The sequence below is a fragment of the Salvelinus alpinus genome, chromosome 30 (genome assembly GCF_045679555.1).
Source record: "Salvelinus alpinus chromosome 30, SLU_Salpinus.1, whole genome shotgun sequence".
NCBI lineage: Eukaryota > Metazoa > Chordata > Actinopteri > Salmoniformes > Salmonidae > Salvelinus > Salvelinus alpinus.
This window is the reverse complement of record NC_092115.1, coordinates 2,742,751-2,762,662: the sequence shown is the minus strand read 5'-3', so window position 1 is coordinate 2,762,662 and position 19,912 is coordinate 2,742,751.

Below are 19,912 nucleotides of genomic sequence, written 5' to 3'. Positions count from 1 at the left end.
AGACAGTGGATCTAGCTGGTCTGTCATAATATAATAGAGACATTAGATCTAGCTGGTCTGTCATAATATAATAGAGACATTAGATCTAGCTGGTCTGTCATAATATAATAGAGACAGAAGATCTAGCTGGTATGTCATAATATAAATTAGACAGTAGATCTAGCTGGTCTGTCATTATATAATAGAAACTGTAGATGTAGATGGTCTGTCATAATATAATAGAGACATTAGATCTAGCTGGTATGTCATAATATAAATTAGACAGTAGATCTAGCTGGTCTGTCATAATATAGTAGAGTCAGTAGATCTAGCTGGTCTGTCATATTATAATAAAGACAGTAGATGTAGCTGGTCTGTCATAAAATAATTGAGCCAGTAGATCTAGCAGGTCTATCATAATATATTAGAAACTGTAGATGTAGCTGGTCTGTCATATTATAGTAGAGGCAGTAGATCTAGCTGGTCTGTCGTAATATAATTTAGACAGTCGATCTAGCTGATCAGTCATAATATAATAGAGCCAGTAGATCAAGCTGGTATGTCATAATATAAATTAGACAGTAGATCTAGCTGGTATGTCATAATATAGTAGAGACAGTAGTTCTAGCTGGTCTGTCATAATATAGTAGAGTCAGTAGATCTAGCTGGTCTGTCATATTATAATAAAGACAGTAGATTTAGCTGGTCTGTCATAATATAGTAGAGTCAGTAGATCTAGCTGGTCTGTCATAATATAATAGAGACAGTAGATCTAGCTGGTCTGTCATAATATAATAGAGACAGTAGATCTAGCTGGTCTGTCATACTATAATAGAGACATTAGATCTAGCTGGTCTGTCATAATATAATAGAGACAGGAGATCTAGCTGGTCTGTCATAATATAATAGAGACAGTAGATCTAGCTGGTCTGTCATAATATAATAGAGACAGTAGATCTAGCTGGTCTGTCATAATATAATAGAGACAGTAGATGTAGATGGTCTGCCATACTATAATAGAGACAGTAGATCTAGCTGGTCTGCCATAATATAATAGAGACAGTAGATCTAGCTGGTCTGCCATAATATAATAGAGACAGTAGATGTAGCTGGTCTGTCATAATATAATAGAGACAGAAGATCTAGCAGGTCTATCAAAATATATTAGAAACTGTAGATGTAGCTGGTCTGCTATAATATAATTGAGACATTAGATCTAGCTTGTATGTCATAATATAGTGGAGGAAGTAGATCTAGCTGGTCTGTCATAATATAGTAGAGACAGTAGATCTAGCTGGTCTGTCATAATATAGTAGAGACAGTAGATCTAGCTGGTCTGTCATAATATAGTAGAGACAGTAGATCTAGCTGGTCTGTCATAATATAGTAGAGACAGTAGATCTAGCTGGTCTGTCATAATATAATAGAGACAGTAGATCTAGCAGGTCTATAATAATATACGAGAGACAGTAAATCTAGCTGGTCTTTCGTAATATAATTGAGACAGTAGATCTAGCTGGTCTGTCATAATATAGTAGAGGCTGTAGATCTAGCTGGTCTGTCGTAATATAATTGAGCCAGTAGATCAAGCTGGTATGTCATAATATAAATTAGACAGTAGATTTAGCTGGTCTGTCAAAATATACTAGAGACAGTAAATCTAGCTGGTATTTCGTAATATAATTGAGACAGTAGATTTAGCTGGTCTGCCATAAATAATTGAGGCAGTAGATCTAGCTGGTCTGTCATAATATAATAGAGACAGAAGATGTAGCTGGTCTGTCATAATATAATAGAGACAGTAGATCTAGCTGGTTTGTCATAATAAAATTGAGACAGTAGATTTAGCTGGTCTGTCAAAATATACTAGAGACAGTAAATCTAGCTGGTATTTCGTAATATAATTGAGACAGTAGATTTAGCTGGTCTGCCATAAATAATTGAGGCAGTAGATCTAGCTGGTCTGTCATACTATAATAGAGACAGTAGATCTAGCAGGTCTATCATAATATAGTAGAGACTGTAGATGTAGCTGGTCTGTCATGATATAGTAGAGACAGTAGTTCTAGCTGGTCTGTCATAATATACTAGAGACAGTAAATCTAACTGGTCTGTCATAATATAATAGAGACAGTAGATCTAGCTGGTCTGTCATAATATAATAGAGACAGTAGATCTAGCTGGTCTGTCATAATATAGTAGAGACAGTAGATCGAGCTGGTCTGTCATAATATAATAGAGACAGTAAATCTAGCTGGTCTGTCATAATATAATAGAGACAGTAGATCTAGCTGGTCTGCCATAATATAACAGACAGTAAATCTAGCTGGTCTTTTGTAATATAATTGAGACAGTAGATTTAGCAGGTCTGTCATAATGTAATTAAGACAGTAGATCTAGCAGGTATATCATAATATTTTAGAGACAGTAAATGTAGATGGTCTGTCATAATATCGTAGAGACAGTAGATCTAGCTGGTCTGTCATAATATAATTGAGACAGTAGATCTAGCTGGTCTGTCATAATATAAAAGAGGCAGTAGATCTAGCTGGTCTGTCATAATATAATTGTCACGTTCCTGACCTGTTTTCCTTTGTTTTGTATTTATTTTAGTTTGTCAGGGCGTGAGTTGGGTGGGTTGTCTATGGTTGATTTTCTATGTTGGGATTTTGTGTTCGGCCTGGTATGATTCTCAATCAGAGACAGCTGTCAATCGTTGTCCCTGATTGAGAATCATACTTAGGCAGCCAGGGTTTCACTTGTGTTTTGTGGGTGTTTGTTCCTGTGGAGGTTTTGTTGCCACACAGGACGGTTTCGGTTTTGTCACGTTGGTTGTTTTTGTATTTTGAAGTGTTTTGTTGACTTTCATTAAAAAAATGAACACTAACCACTCTGCGTTTTGGTCCACACCTTCTGTCAGCGAGGACAGCCGTAACAATAATAGAGACAGTAAATCTAGCTGGTCTTTCGTAATATAATTGAGACAGTAGATCTAGCTGGTCTGTCATAATATAGTAGATGCAGCAGATTTAGCTGGTCTGTCATAATATAATTGAGACAGTAGATATAGCTGGTCTGTCATCATATAAATGAGACAGTAGATCTTGCAGGTCTTTCATACTATATTATAGACAGTAGATCTAGCTGGTCTGTCATAATATAGTAGATGCAGCAGATTTAGCTGGTCTGTCATAATATAATTGAGACAGTAGATATAGCTGGTCTGTCATCATATAAATGAGACAGTAGATCTTGCAGGTCTTTCATACTATATTATAGACAGTAGATCTAGCTGGTCTGTCATAATATACTAGAGACAGTAAATCTAGCTGGTCTGTCATCATATAAATGAGACGGTAGATCTTGCAGGTCTGTCATAATATAAATTAGACAGTAGATTCTACCTATAATATTAGTACCATTACCACTAGTAGCATTTCTACCTCTAATATTACTACCATTACCACTAGTAGCATTTCTACCTCATCAAATCAAATGTATTTATATAGCCCTTCTTACTGGAGCAGCAGCACGGCCAGGTGGACTGGGGACAGCAAGGAGTCATCATGCCAGGTAGTCCTGAGGCATGGTCTTAGGGCTCAGGTCCTCCGAGAACGAGAAAGAAAGAGAGAATTAGAGAGAGCCTACTTTAATTCACACAGGACACCAGATAAGACAGGAGAAGTACTCCAGATATAACAAACTGACCCTAGCCCCCCGACACAAACTACTGCAGCATAAATACTGGAGGCTGAGACAGGAGGGGTCAGGAGACACTGTGGCCCCATTCGATGATACCCCCGGACAGGGCCAAACAGGAAGGATATAAACCCACCCACTTTGCCAAATTACCACTAGTATAATTTCTACCTCTAATATCTCTACTACTACAATTACCACTAGTAACATTTCTACCTCTAATATTACTACCATTACTACTAGTATAATTTCTACCTCTAATATTACTACCATTACCTCTAGTATAATTTTTACATCTAATATATCTCTACTATTACCATTACCACTAGTAGCATTTCTACCTCTAATATTACTAACATTACCACTAGTAGCATTTCTACCTGGAGTGCCAGAGTATGCTCAGAGAGTGCTCTGGGCGTTCGTAAACTCAGAGCGTTTTGCTCTTGGAGCGTTCAGAGTGCACACTGGACGCTCTGGCCGAGGAGTAGGGTTGATCGGAGCGTTCTGACCTAACAACAGCAGTCAAGCACCCAAGCTAACTGGCTAACATTGGCTAGCTACTTCTAGACACAAATGAGAGATTTAGGTTACTCGCCCTAGCAGAGCTGGTCAGACTGTTATGTTATCCAGAGCGTTGGTGACTGCAACTGTGCTGCTGGTAACAATTTAATTTAAAAAAAATTGTCAACGTTTACTGGCAATGGCCATATTCAACAGGTGTTGCGCGTTCGTAAAGTTTGCTGACTTTTTCTGTGGCTAAACCAACTAGGCTCGTAATTTAACAATTGTATTCGTATATACCAGATGGCATACAAGTTTGTTGTTAAGGCACATGGAAGTTCACGTTCACAGAAGGCATTTCTCCCCCAAAAAAATTTATAAAAAAAAAAAGTTTACATTCTAATGGCTCTCCTGTGAAGTAGGGACACATGACTGCGTCTCAAATTGCACCCTATTCCCTGTATAGTGTATAGTGTATAGTGCCCTGTGACAGGCCTTTCCTGAACCGAGTCACATATGGCTACAGGTTCATCTGTCTCACTTAAAGCCCATTCTGGTGGGAAGCTGCTATAGACCACCAAGTACTAACAGTCAGTATCTGGATAACGTATGAAATGCTTGATAATGTATGTGATATCAACAGAGAGGTATATTTTCATGGTGACCTAAATATTGACTGGCTTTCAATTAAGTTGCCCACTCAAGAAAAAAGCTTCAAACTGTAACCAGTGCCTGCAACCTGGTTCAGGTTACCGGTCAACCTACCAGGGTATTTACAAACAGCACAGGAATTAAAATCATCCAAAATGTATTGATCACATCTTTACTAATGCTGCAGAAATTAGCTTTAAATCAGTATCCAGATTCATCAGATGTATTGATCACGATATAGTCGCCATATCTAGGAAACCCATAGTTCCAAAGGCTGGGCCTAATATAGTGTATAAGAGGTCATACAATACATTTTGTAGTGATTCATATGCTGTTGATGTAAAGAATATTTGCTGGTCAGTGGTGTGTAATGAGGAGCAACCAGATGCTCCACTTGACACATTTATGAAATTGCTTATTCCAGTTACTAATAAGCACACATTAAGAAAATGACTGTAAAAAAATGCTGTGTATTGAATAAGGAATTGAAAAATGATATGGTTGAGAGGGATTAGGCATAAGGAATGGCAAATAAGTCTGGCTGCATGACTAATTCATGTGACTAAACTTAACCAAAAGAAGAAGAAACTGCACTATGAAACAAAGATAAATTATATGAAGAACGACAGCTTTGGAGCACCTTAAATTAAGTTTCGAGCAAAAAAGCCAAATAGCTTCATCATTTATTGAATCAGATCAGGCTCATTCATCCCAAAACCCACTGATATTGCCAAACACTTTAATGATTATTTTATTGCCAGGATTAGCACATTTATGCAAGACATGCCAACAACACCTTCTGGAAAGCGTGTGCCCTCAGGCCTGGAGGGAAGCAAAAGTAATTCCTCTACCCAAGAATAGAAAGCCTCCATTACTGGCTCAGCCTGTTACCAACCCGTAGTAACCTTTTGGGGGGAAAATGTTGGATCTCTCTCTCTGTCTGTGTGTGTGTGTGTGTGTGTGTGTGTGTGTGTGTGTGTGTGTGTGTGTGTGTGTGTGTGTGTGTGTGTGTGTGTGTGTGTGTGTGTGTGTGTGTGTGTGTGTGTGTGTGTGTGTGTGTGTGTGTGTGTGTGTGTGTGTACAAATTATTATTATACATAACAGTACAGTAACATAACAGTACATTAACATAAAAGTGCAGTAACACAACAGTAACATAATAGTAACAGTACACTAACAGTACACTAACATAATAGTAAAGTACACTAACATAATAGTACACTAACATAATAGTACAGTAACATAATAGTAAAGTACACTAACAAAGTAACAGTACAGTAACATAATAGTAAAGTACACTAACATAATAGTAACAGTACACTAACATAATAGTAAAGTACACTAACATAATAGTAACAGTACAGTAACATAATAGTAACATAATAGGAACATAATAGTAACAGTACAGTAACATAATAGTACACTAACATAACAGTAACAGTACACTAACATAATAGTAAAGTACACTAACATAATAGTAACAGTACAGTAACATAATAGTAACATAATAGTAACAGTACAGTAACATAGTAACAGTACAGCAACATAATAGTAACAGTAACATAACAGTAACACTAACATAATAGTAACATAATAGTAACATAATAGTAACAGTACACTAACATAGTAACAGTACAGTAACATAATAGTAACAGTAACATAATAGTAACAGTACAGTAACATAATAGTAACAGTAACATAATAGTAACAGTACAGTAACATAGTAACAGTACAGCAACATAATAGTAACAGTAACATAATAGTAACAGTAACATAACAGTAACACTAACATAATAGTAACAGTACACTAACATAATAGTAACATAATAGTAACATAATAGTAACAGTACACTAACATAGTAACAGTACAGTAACATAATAGTAACAGTAACATAATAGTAACAGTACAGTAACATAATAGTAACAGTAACATAATAGTAACAGTACAGTAACTAACATAACAGTAACAGTACACTAACATAATAGTAAAGTACACTAACATAATAGTAAATTACACTAACATAATAGTAACAGTAACATAACAGTAACAGTAACATAATAGTAACAGTACAGTAACATAATAGTAACAGTAACATAATAGTAACAGTAACATAATAGTAACAGTACACTAACATAACAGTAACAGTACACTAACATAATAGTAACAGTAACATAACAGTAACAGTAACAGTAACATAATAGTAACAGTACAGTAACATAATAGTAACAGTACACTAACATAGCAGTAACAGTACACTAACATAATAGTAACAGTAACATAATAGTACACTAACATAATAGTAACAGTAACATAATAGTACACTAACATAATAGTAACAGTAACATAACAGTAACAGTAACAGTAACATAATAGTAACAGTACAGTAACATAATAGTAACAGTACACTAACATAGCAGTAACAGTACACTAACATAATAGTAACAGTAACATAATAGTACTGTGCTGACAAACTGCCTGGGAGCTCCTCAGTGGTGAAACTCCTCCTCCTTCAATCAGTGGTGAACCAGGTGGAACACATCTTCCAGGCAATCAGGGCGTGCCAGCACCTGGCTCTGCTGTTGTCTTTAGACCGCAGTGAAAGGAGCATTTATAACACCACAAGACCAAGGAAACTTCATCTTTGTGATCAAGGTGACTGTGCAAGTCCAAGCCCTCCACAAAACTGTGAAAGACAGCCGGTAAGCGCCATATTGGCCATGCTTGACTATACTGACTTAAGCAGTGCACTGCTAATGATACTCTGGAAAACACAGACTCTTAGCTCTTAACTTTGATAGGACTTTTGCAGTTGTATTTATAACTTCAAATGTTGTTTGTGGGGTATAAAGGAAAAGTAAGAAGAGCCAAATTCATTGTTGACAAAGAACTTGTTTGAAATGGTTAAAAGTAATTTAAACTTTGTAGAAATCTTAGTAAACCAAGTTCAGTAACGAATGTATAGTCTAAAAAATCTTTGGCTAAAAAATGAAAGATTTGTCTGTTTAAAACTACTGATTAGAAAATAAATGTAATTTTTTACTACTAAAAATATTTTGAATGTATTTGGCTAAAATGCAAATTTAGATAAATATACAGATTCTGCTCATTTGATAAAAAATGGTGGGTTTCTATTTTGGGAAACATTTGCTTAAAAGTGGAAACCTTGTATTTTATAATGGCAGAAATGTGTTTATCTGAGGTGAATGTGGATAATTTAGTGTATTTAATTAGGCTGTCAACTCAAATAATAACTTGTATTTGTCATCTCTTTTTTGAGGTTTTTCACCTGTTTACTGCCAACCAAAGAATGGTAAATAAAAGACAAACAACTGATTTCATGGCTGTTTATTGAGTGAAATCCAGTTAAAATCTTCATGTGGAGGGACTGTCCTTTTCAAGTGGGGAATTGCACAAGAAAGAGGTCAAAACTTGACAAGTACACTAACATAATAGTAACATTACAGTAACATAATAGTAACAGTACACTACATAATAGTAACAGTACAGTAACATAATAGTAACAGTAACATAATAGTACACTAACATAATAGTAACAGTACACTAACATAATAGTAACAGTAACATAACAGTAACAGTAACAGTAACATAATAGTAACAGTACAGTAACATAATAGTAACAGTACACTAACATAGCAGTAACAGTACACTAACATAATAGTAATAGTAACAGTAACATAATAGTAACAGTACAGTAACATAGCAGTAACAGTACACTAACATAATAGTAACACTAACATAATAGTAACAGTACAGTAACATAATAGTAACAGTACAGTAACATAATAGTAAAGTACACTAACATAATAGTAACACTAACATAATAGTAACAGTACACTAACATAGTAACAGTACACTAACATAGTAACAGTACACTAACATAGTAACAGTACACTAACATAGTAACAGTACACTAACATAGTAACAGTACAGTAACATAATAGTAACAGTACAGTAACATAATAGTAACAGTACACTAACATAGTAACAGTACACTAACATAGTAACAGTACAGTAACATAATAGTAACAGTAACATAATAGTAACGGTAACATAATAGTAACAGTACACTAACATAATAGTAACAGTACACTAACATAATAGTAAAGTACACTAACATAATAGTAAAGTACACTAACATAATAGTAAAGTACACTAACATAATAGTAAAGTACACTAACATAATAGTAACAGTACACTAACATAATAGTAACATAATAGTAACAGTACACTACCATAATAGTAACAGTACACTAACATAACAGTAACAGTACTCTAACATAATAGTAACAGTACAGTAACATAATAGTAACAGTAAAATAATAGTAACAGTACAGTAACATAATAGTAACAGTACAGTAACATAATAGTAACAGTAACATAATAGTAACAGTACAGTAACATAATAGTAACAGTACAGTAACATAATAGTAACAGTAACATAATAGTAACAGTACAGTAACATAATAGTAACAGTAACATAATAGTAAAGTACACTAACATAATAGTAACAGTACAGTAACATAATAGTAACAGTAACATAATAGTAATAGTACACTAACATAGTAACAGTACACTAACATAGTAACAGTACAGTAACATAATAGTAACAGTACAGTAACATAATAGTAACAGTACACTAACATAATAGTAACAGTACACTAACATAATAGTAACAGTACACTAACATAATAGTAACAGTACACTAACATAATAGTAACAGTACAGTAACATAATAGTAACAGTACACTAACATAATAGTAACAGTAACATAATAGTAAAGTACACTAACATAATAGTAACAGTACACTAACATAATAGTACACTAACATAATAGTACACTAACATAATAGTAACAATACAGTAACATAATAGTAACAGTACACTAACATAATAGTAACAGTACACTAACATAATAGTACACTAACATAATAGTAACAGTACACTAACATAGTAACAGTACAGTAACATAATAGTAACAGTACAGTAACATAATAGTAAAGTACACTAACATAATTGTAACAGTAACATAATAGTAACAGTACAGTAACATAATAGTAACAGTAACATAATAGTAACAGTAACATAATAGTAAAGTACACTAACATAATAGTAACAGTAACATAATAGTAACAGTAACATAATAGTAACAGTACACTAACATAATAGTAACAGTAACATAATAGTAACAGTACACTAACATAGTAACAGTACAGTAACATAATAGTAACAGTACAGTAACATAATAGTAACAGTAACATAATAGTAACAGTACACTAACATAATAATAACAGTAACATAATAGTAACAGTACAATACAGTAACAGTAACATAACAGTACACTAACATAATAGTAAAGTACACTAACATAATAGTAAAGTACACTAACATAATAGTAAAGTACACTAACATAATAGTAACAGTACACTAACATAATAGTAACAGTACAGTAAAGTAACAGTACAATAATAGTAGCATAACAGTACAGTAACATAACAGTACAGTAACATAATAGTACAATACAGTAACAGTACAATAATAGTAGCATAACAGTACAGTAACATAACAGTAACATAATAGTACAATACAGTAACAGTAACATAATAGTACAATACAGTAACATAACCGTACAGTAACATAACAGTACAGTAACATAATAGTAACAGTACGGTAACATAATAGTAAGAGTACAGTAACAGAACAGTAACACAACAGTACAGTAACAGTACAGTAACATAACAGTAACAGTAACATACCAGTACAGTAACAGTAACATAACAGTACAGTAACATAACAGTACAATACAGCAACAGTACAGTAACACAACAGTACAGTAACATAACAGTACAATAACACAACAGTACAGTAACCGTAGCAAATTGAGAAATCATGTGACTAAACTGAATATAAAGAAGTAGAAACTACACTATGAAACAAAGATAAATTACATAAAGAATGATAGTAAAAAGGTTTGGATCACCTCAAACTCAGCTTCATCATTCATTGAATCAGATGGCTCATTCATCACAAAACCCACTGATATTGCCAACTACTTTAATGATTTCTTCATTGGCAAGATTAGCAAACTTAGGCATGACATGCCAGCAATAAACGCTTACACTACACATCCAAGTATATCTGACCAAATTATGAAAGACAAGCATTGTAATTTTAAATTCTATAAATTGATTGTGGAAGAAGTTATAAAAAACGTTTTTTTATATTGCCACTCCTATTTGCCATATCTACAATTTATGCCTACTAAAAAAGTGTGTGTCCTCAGGCCTGGACGGAAGAAAAAGTAATTCCGCTACACAAGAATAGTAAAGCCCCCTTTACTGGCTCGAAAAGCCGACCAATCAGCCTGTTACCAACGCTTAGTAAACTTTTGGGAAAAATTGTGTTTTGTAGGGAAGGACATTCAACAAGCACAGCACTTACACAAATGACTGATGATTGGCTGAGAGAAACTGATGATAAAAAGATTGTGGGGGCTGTTTTCTTAGACTTCAGTGTAGCTTTTGACATTATGGATCATAGTCTGCTGCTGGAAAGACATATGTGTTATGGCTTTACACCCCCTGCTATAATGTGGATAAAGAGTTACCTGTCTAACAGAACACAGAGGGTGTTCTTTAATGGAAGCCTCTCCAACATAATCCAGGTAGAAGGAATTCCCCAGGGCAGCTGTCTAGGCCCCTTACTTTTTTCAATCTTTACTAACAACATGCCACTGGCTTTGAGTAAAGCCAGTGTGTTTGTCACTGGTGTCGAGAGGAGTAGGCAGGAGGCTGTCGCAGGTTAAGAACTATTGAATGTATTTAAGCCCCATAGAACAAAGCGGGACGAAACCAAAACGCTGCTGTGCTCAAAATATATCTTCATAAACAAAAAGGAACAAGGCGAACATAAAGTGCAAAATATAAAGTACTCAGAAAACAGTAGGAGAGATTCCTCTCAGAAAACAAGTAACATTTACAGTGACCAACAAAGACAAACGGCCGAGGTTAGTACATACACAGTGATAGAGTGGGGATTGGAACCAGGTGTGTGTAATGATGACTAGACAAGTCCGGGGTTGATGAGTGACGGGCGTTTGCCAGCAGCAGGTTCGGCAGCAGCTAGAAGGCCGGCGACGCCGAACGCCTGAGTTGGACAGGAGAGGGAGCCAAAGCGAAGGCTGGTGTGACTGTTTATGTACGCGGATGATTCAACACTATACACGTCAGATACTACAGCAAATGAAATGACTGCAACGTTCAACAAATAGCTGCAGTTAGTTTAAAAACTGGGTGGCAAGGAATAAATTAGTCCTAAATCTTTCAAAAACTAAAAGCATTGTATTTGGGATAAATCATTCCCTAAACCTCAACTAAATCTAGTAATAAATAATGAGGAAATTTAGCAAGTTGAGGTGACTAAACTGCTTGGAGTAACCCTGGATTGTAAACTGTCATGGTCAAAACATATTGATACAACAGTAGCTAAGATGGGGAGAAGTCTGTCTATAATAAAGCGATGCTCTACCTTCTTAACAACCAGATACACCTGTAAAACGTGTGTAGTCTACCAATAACAACCAGATACACCTGTAAAACGTGTGTAGTCTACCAATAACAACCAGATACACCTGTAAAACGTGTGTAGTCTACCAATAACAACCAGATACACCTGTAAAACGTGTGTAGTCTACCAATAACAACCAGATACACCTGTAAAACGTGTGTAGGCTACCAATAACAACCAGATACACCTGTAAAACGTGTGTAGGCTACCAATAACAACCAGATACACCTGTAAAACGTGTGTAGTCTACCAATAACAACCAGATACACCTGTAAAACGTGTGTAGTCTACCAATAACAACCAGATACACCTGTAAAACGTGTGTAGTCTACCAATAACAACCAGATACACCTGTAAAACGTGTGTAGGCTACCAATAACAACCAGATACACCTGTAAAACGTGTGTAGTCTACCAATAACAACCAGATACACCTGTAAAACGTGTGTAGTCTACCAATAGCAACCAGATACACCTGTAAAACGTGTGTAGTCTACCAATAACAACCAGATACACCTGTAAAACGTGTGTAGTCCACCAATAACAACCAGATACACCTGTAAAACGTGTGTAGTCTACCAATAACAACCAGATACACCTGTAAAACGTGTGTAGTCTACCAATAACAACCAGCTACACCTGTAAAACGTGTGTAGTCTACCAATAACAACCAGATACACCTGTAAAACGTGTGTAGTCTACCAATAACAACCAGATACACCTGTAAAACGTGTGTAGTCTACCAATAACAACCAGCTACACCTGTAAAACGTGTGTAGTCTACCAATAGCAACCAGCTACACCTGTAAAACGTGTGTAGTCTACCAATAGCAACCAGCTACACCTGTAAAACGTGTGTAGTCTACCAATAGCAACCAGCTACACCTGTAAAACGTGTGTAGTCTACCAATAACAACCAGATACACCTGTAAAACGTGTGAAGGCTACGGGTGCGTCTTTATGGGACACTCATAAAAACTGTCAAAAAACTGTTTTATAACATGTTTGAATGTAATGGTCCATCCTTGTAGGCTATGTAGCAACGTGACATACAGTGTCTTCAGAAAGACGGCCAAATATCAACGCCACCAACCTGCAATGGTCTCCTAGGTTGTCCAAGAGTGATATGAGGGCTCATTTAGTACTGAGTGTCACAAGTTATTAGGGTGACTGGACACACACACAAAGACTCACATACACACACACAGAGAGACACACACACACACATACACACAAAATGACTCATACACACGCACACAGAGACACACATACACTCCCGTTCAAAAGTTTGGGGTCACTTAGAAATGTGCTTGTTTTTGAACGAAAAGCACATTTGTTGTCCATTAAAATTACATCAAATTGATCAGAAATAAAGTGTAGACCTTGTTAATGTTGTAAATGACTGTTGTAGCTGGAAATGGCAGATTTTTCATGAAATATCTACAGTTGAAGTCGGAAGTTTACATACACCTTAGCCAAATACATTTAAACTCAGTTTCACAATTCCTGACATTTAATCCTAGTAAAAATTCCCTGTTTTAGGTCAGTTAGGATCACCACTTTATTTTAAGAATGTGAAATGTCCGAATAATATTAGAGAGAATTATTTAATTCAGCTTTTATTTATTTCATCACATTCCTAGTGGGTCAGAGGTTTACATACACTCAATTAGTATTTGGTAGCATTGCCTTTAAATTGTTTAACTTGGGTAAAACGTTTCGGGTAGTCTTCCACAAGCTTCCCAAAATAAATTGAGTGAATTTTGGGCCATTCCTCCTGACAGAGCTGGTGTAACTGAGTCAGGATTGTAGGCCTCCTCGCTTGCACACACTTTTTCAGTTCTGCCAACAAATTTTCTATAGCATTGAGGTCAGGGCTTTGTGATGGCCACTCCAATACCTTGACTTTGTTGTCATTAAGCCATTTTGCCACAACTTTGGAAGTATGCTTGGGGTCATTGTCCATTTGGAAGACTCATTTGCGACCAAGCTCTAACTTCCTGATTGATGTCTTGGGATGTTGCTTCAATATATTCACATAATTTTTCTACCTCATGATGCCATCTATTTTGTGAAGTGCACCAGTCCATCCTGCTGCAAAGCAACCGCACAAAATGATGCTGCCACCCCCGTGCTTCACGGTTGGAATGGTGTTTTTTGGCTTGCAAGCCTCCCCCTTTTCCTTCAAACATAACGATGGTCATTATGGCCAAACAGTTCTATTTTTGTTTCATCAGACCAGAGGACATTTCTCCAAAAAGTACGATCTTTGTCCCCATGTGCAATTGCAAACCGTAGTCTGGCTTTTTTTAATGCCGGTTTTGGAGCAGTGGCTTCTTCCTTGCTGAGCGGCCTTTCAGGTTATGTCAATATAGGACTTGTTTTACTGTGGATATAGATACTTTTATACCCGTTTCCTCCAGCATCTTCACCAGGTCCTTTGCTGTTGTTCTGGAATTGATTTGCTCTTTTCGCACCAAAGTACATTAATCTCTAGGAGACAGAACGCGTCTTCTTCCTGAGCGGTATGACGGCTGCGTGGTCCCATGGTGTTTATACTTGCGTACTATTGTTTGTACAGATGAATGTGGTACCTTCAGGCGTTTGGAAATTGCTCCCAAGGATGAACCAGACTTGTGGAGGTCTACAATTTTTTTCTGAGGTCTTGGCTGATTTCCCCATGATGTCAAGCAAAGAGGTACTGAGTTTTAAGGTAGGCCTTGAAATACATCCACAGGTAGACCTCCAATTGACTGAAATTATGTCAACTAGCCTATCAGAAGCTTCTAAAGCCATGACCTCATTTTCTGGAATTTTCCAAGCTGTTTAAAGGCACAGTCAACTTAGTGTATGTAAACTTCTGACCCACTGGAATTGTGATACAGTGAGTTATACGTGAAATAATCTGTCTGTAAACAATTGTTGGAAAAATGACTTGTGTCATGCACAAAGTAGATGTCCTAACCGACTTGCCAAAACTATAGTTTGTTAACAAGACATTTGTGGAGTGGTTGAAAAACGAGTTAATGACTCCAACCTAAGTGTATGTAAACTTCTGACTTCAACTGTACATATGAGATGAGTAATGTAGGTAATGTAAACATTATTAAAGTGGTGTTATTTAAAATGACATTGACTAAGTCTATGTATTTAAGTGGCCAGAGATTTGAGTCTGTATGTTGGCAGCAGCCTCTCTATGTTAGTGATGGCAGCGTAGCCTAGTGGTTAGAGAAAGTGTTGCAAGATCGAATCCCCGAACTGACAAGGTACAAATCTGTCGTTCTGCCCCTGAACAAGGCAGTTAACCCACTGTTCCTAGGCTGTCATTGTAAATAAGAATTTGTTCTTAACTGACTTAACTAGTTAAATAAAAGGTTAAATAAATAAAAAACAGTCTGATGGCCTTGAGATAGAAGCTGTTTTTTAGTCTCTCGGTCCCTGCTTTGATGCAACTGTACTGACCTCGCCTTCTGGATGGTAGCGGGGTGAACGGGTGGTGTAGGTGTCCTGGAGGGCAGGTAGTTTGCCCCCGGTGATGCGTTGTGCAGACCTCACTACCCTCTGGAGAGCCTTACGGTTGTGGGCGGAGCAGTTGCCGTACCAGGCGGTGATACAGCCCGACAGGATGCTCTCGATTGTGCATCTGTAAAAGTTAGTCAAGGTTTTGGGTGACAAGACACATTTCAGCCTCCTGAGGTTGAAGAGGCGCTGCTGCGCCTTCTTCACCATACTGTCTGTGTGGGTGGACCAATTCAGTCTGTCCGTGATGTGTACGCTGAGGAACTTAAAACTTTCCACCTTCTCCACTACTGTCCCGTCGATGTGGATAGGGGGGTGCTCCCTCTGCTGTTTCCTAAAGTCCACGATCATCTCCTTTGTTTTGTTGACGTTGAGTGAAAGGTTATTTTCCTGACACCACACTCCGAGGGCCCTCACCTCCTCCCTGTAGGCCGTCTCGTCGTTGTTGGTAATCAGGCCTACCACTGTAGTGTCGTCTGCAAACTTGATGATTGAGTTGGAGGCGTGCATGGCCACGCAGTCATGGGTGAACAGGAAGTACAGGAGAGGGCTGAGAATGCACCCTTGTGGGGCCCCAGTGTTGAGGATCAGCGGGGTGGAGATGTTGTTTCCTACTTTCACCACCTGGAGGCGGCCCGTCAGAAAGTCCAGGACCCAGTTGCACAGGGCGGGGTCGAGACCCAGGGTCTTGAGCTTAATGACGAGTTTGGAGGGTGCTATGGTGTTAAAAGCTGAGCTGTAGTCGATGAACAGCATTCTCACATAGGTATTCCACTTGTCCAGATGGGATAGGAGAGTGTGCAGTGTGATGGCGATTGCATCGTCAGTGGACCTATTGGGGAGGTAAGCAAATTGGAGTGGGTCTAGGGTGTCCGGTAGGGTGGAGGTGATATGATCCTTGACTAGTCTCTCAAAGCACTTCATGATGTCAGAAGTGAGTGCTACAGGGCGATAGTCATTTAGCTCAGTTACCTTAGCTTTCTTGGGAACAGGAACAATGGTGGCCATCTTGAAACATGTGGGGACAACAGACTGGGATAGGCATTGGTTAAATATGTCCATAAACACACCAGCCAACTGGTCTGTGCATGCTCTGAGGACGTGGCTATGGGTGCCGTCTGTGCCGGCAGCCTTGTGAGGGTTAACACATTTAAATGTTTTACTCACGTTGGTGAAGGAGAGCCTACAGGCTTTGGTAGCGGGCCGTGTCAGTGGTACTGTATTGTCCTCAAAGCGAGCAAAGAAGTTTTTTAATTTGTCGGGGAGCAAGACGTCGATGTCCGCGACAGGGCTGATTTTCTTTTTGCAATAAAATGCAAATGAATTACTTAAAAATCATACAATGTGATTTTCTGGATTTTTGTTTTAGATTCCGTCTCTCACAGTTGAAGTGTACCTATGATAAAAAATTACAGACCTCTACATACTTTGTAAGTAGGAAAACCTGCAAAATCGGCAGTGTATCAAATACTTGTTCTCCCCACTGTACATCAATGTTGTTGTCTGAGGCTATCCTGAACATATCCCAGTCCAAGTGATCGAAGCAATCTTGAAGCGTGGGTCGGCCTCTGGGATATGATCGCATGTCCAGGGTGGAGGTCTGAACAAAGGATCCACTTCGGGAAAGACATATTCCTGGTTGTAATGATGGTAAGTTGACATCGCTTTTATATCCAATAGTTTTCCCGGCTGTATGTAATAACACTTGAGATTTTCTGGGCTAACAATGTAAGAAATAATACATTAAAAAAACAAATAACTGCATAGTTTTCTAAGGACCTGAAGCGAGGCAACCATCTCTATCTTTCATACAAATCTTAACCTTGTGACCCATTACATACATCTGTTGTTTGTCATGTAGCCTAAAAGGGGTGTATCTTGGCTATAAAAGACCTTTGTACCCTTGTCTCGGGGCTCTCAACGAATCATCTGAGGGTGATTCGTCGACCAGCCATCATTATCGCAGAGCACTCAATCGATTCACTTTGTATGTGTGTGTTGTATGGACCTGCTCCCTTATTAATAAGTGATTAAAGATCTAGTTTAATATGACTCTGACTTGTGTGATAAGTTTGTCTCTCCTCATTTGAGAGTAAAGAAATTAACCACCACACCAGTTCAAAGTGAATAATGCCAGGCCCCTGAGGCAAATGGCTAATTTGTATGAAGACCTACTGTAGCTCTGATTGGCTATAGTGCACCAGTCAGCGTAGACTCTGGTCCTGGACAAGACAGATGTCTTTATTCAGTTTTATTTACTGCAATGTCTATTAATTGTCCAAACGCACGGCCGTTTCCCCACTCCAAATTGCTATAGAATTTTCACAAATGCCTTATAATACATAATTGCCAAACATTAAGAATTTATGAAAATGTGAAAATTACCATATGTAAGTGCTCGCTTGTCAGAAGATGCTTTAAAAAGTGTCATTCTTCCTGGGGGTGTACTGTATGTATACAGATTTTAATACAATTTAATGTTATTAAAATGCTTTCAGTTCCACTTTAAATGCAACAATGCTTCACACTCTATTTTCAAAGAGATGGCGAACAACAGGAAGCGCGCGGCAATAAACAACACAGTTCAACTCACCAGATGATAATTTGAAACTTAACTTCCTGTTGAAAGTTATTATTGAAAAGTGAGAAAATAACAAATTAGCAACAACACCCTCTTTGATAACACCTGCTGCAGCCGCTGAAAACTAGCCGACAACAAAATCTAGCTAGCTAGACCATGGGAAAACTACTGCTCGCTATTGTGCAGTGACCTGTTGGACTTCAAGAAGGCAGAAGTTTCCATAAGTTTTTGTGAAAACGGTCCACCCATTAAGTCAAAATGTGATTGGTTGATTCCGCTGTCACTCCAAATGTTTCCCTAATACAGTTGAATGGCAGATGCCTTTATCTAGCTTCTGATGGCCTAGCCAGTACCTGACCTAGATAGCTAGATTTATCTCCCCAGAGACCAGCAAAGAAAAATCCTGATTGGATCTTTTTTCACTTCAGTGTTAACCCTTTCCTTTTGAACAAAAATGGAAGAGAATAAATCAGAACATCATTGAAAATAATAACATTATTATTATTTTATAAATCCTTACCCCTTCTCGGAAGGAAGGAAGGAAGGAAGGAAGGAAGGAAGGAAGGAAGGAAGGAAGGAAGGAAGGAAGGAAGGAAGGAAGGAAGGAAGGAAGGAAGGAAGGAAGGAAGGAAGGAAGGAAGGAAGGAAGGAAGGAAGGAAGGAAGGAAGGAAGGAAGGAAGGAAGGAAGGAAGGAAGGAAGGAAGGAAGGAAGGAAGGAAGGGGAGAGAAGAAGAGTGACTGAGTCAAACCTTTTCAGAGACACAATGCTTTCATTTTTGTCTCTGTAACAAAAAGATGTTGTCGCATCAGTCACTCGTCTGTCAGAGAGTGCAACACTCTTGCACTAAATTTCAGTTGTGATTCTTCTTTAACCTTGGCAGTTTCTATTCTGGTTTCCAGTTTGTTTCAGCCCTCTTGCCAACTCCTAATGGGTATTATCATGCCAATGTTTGGTTTGCCAATGACAATGAATCAGGCAAAACACAACCAGATCTGAGACCAGACCAGGAAGTCTCATCAAAAACACAACCAGATCTGAGACCAGACCAGGAAGTCTCATCAAAAACACAACCAGATCTGAGACCAGACCAGGCAGTCTCATCAATAACACAACCAGATCTGAGACCAGGCCAGGCAGTCTCATCAATAACACAACCAGATCTGAGACCAGGCCAGGCAGTCTCATCAATAACACAACCAGATCTGAGACCAGGCCAGGCAGTCTCATCAATAACACAACCAGATCTGACCCGAGACTCGAGACCAGGCAGTCTCATCAATAACACAACCAGATCTGAGACCAGACCAGGCAGTCTCATCAATAACACAACCAGATCTGAGACCAGACCAGGCAGTCTCATCAATAACACAACCAGATCTGAGACCAGGCCAGGCAG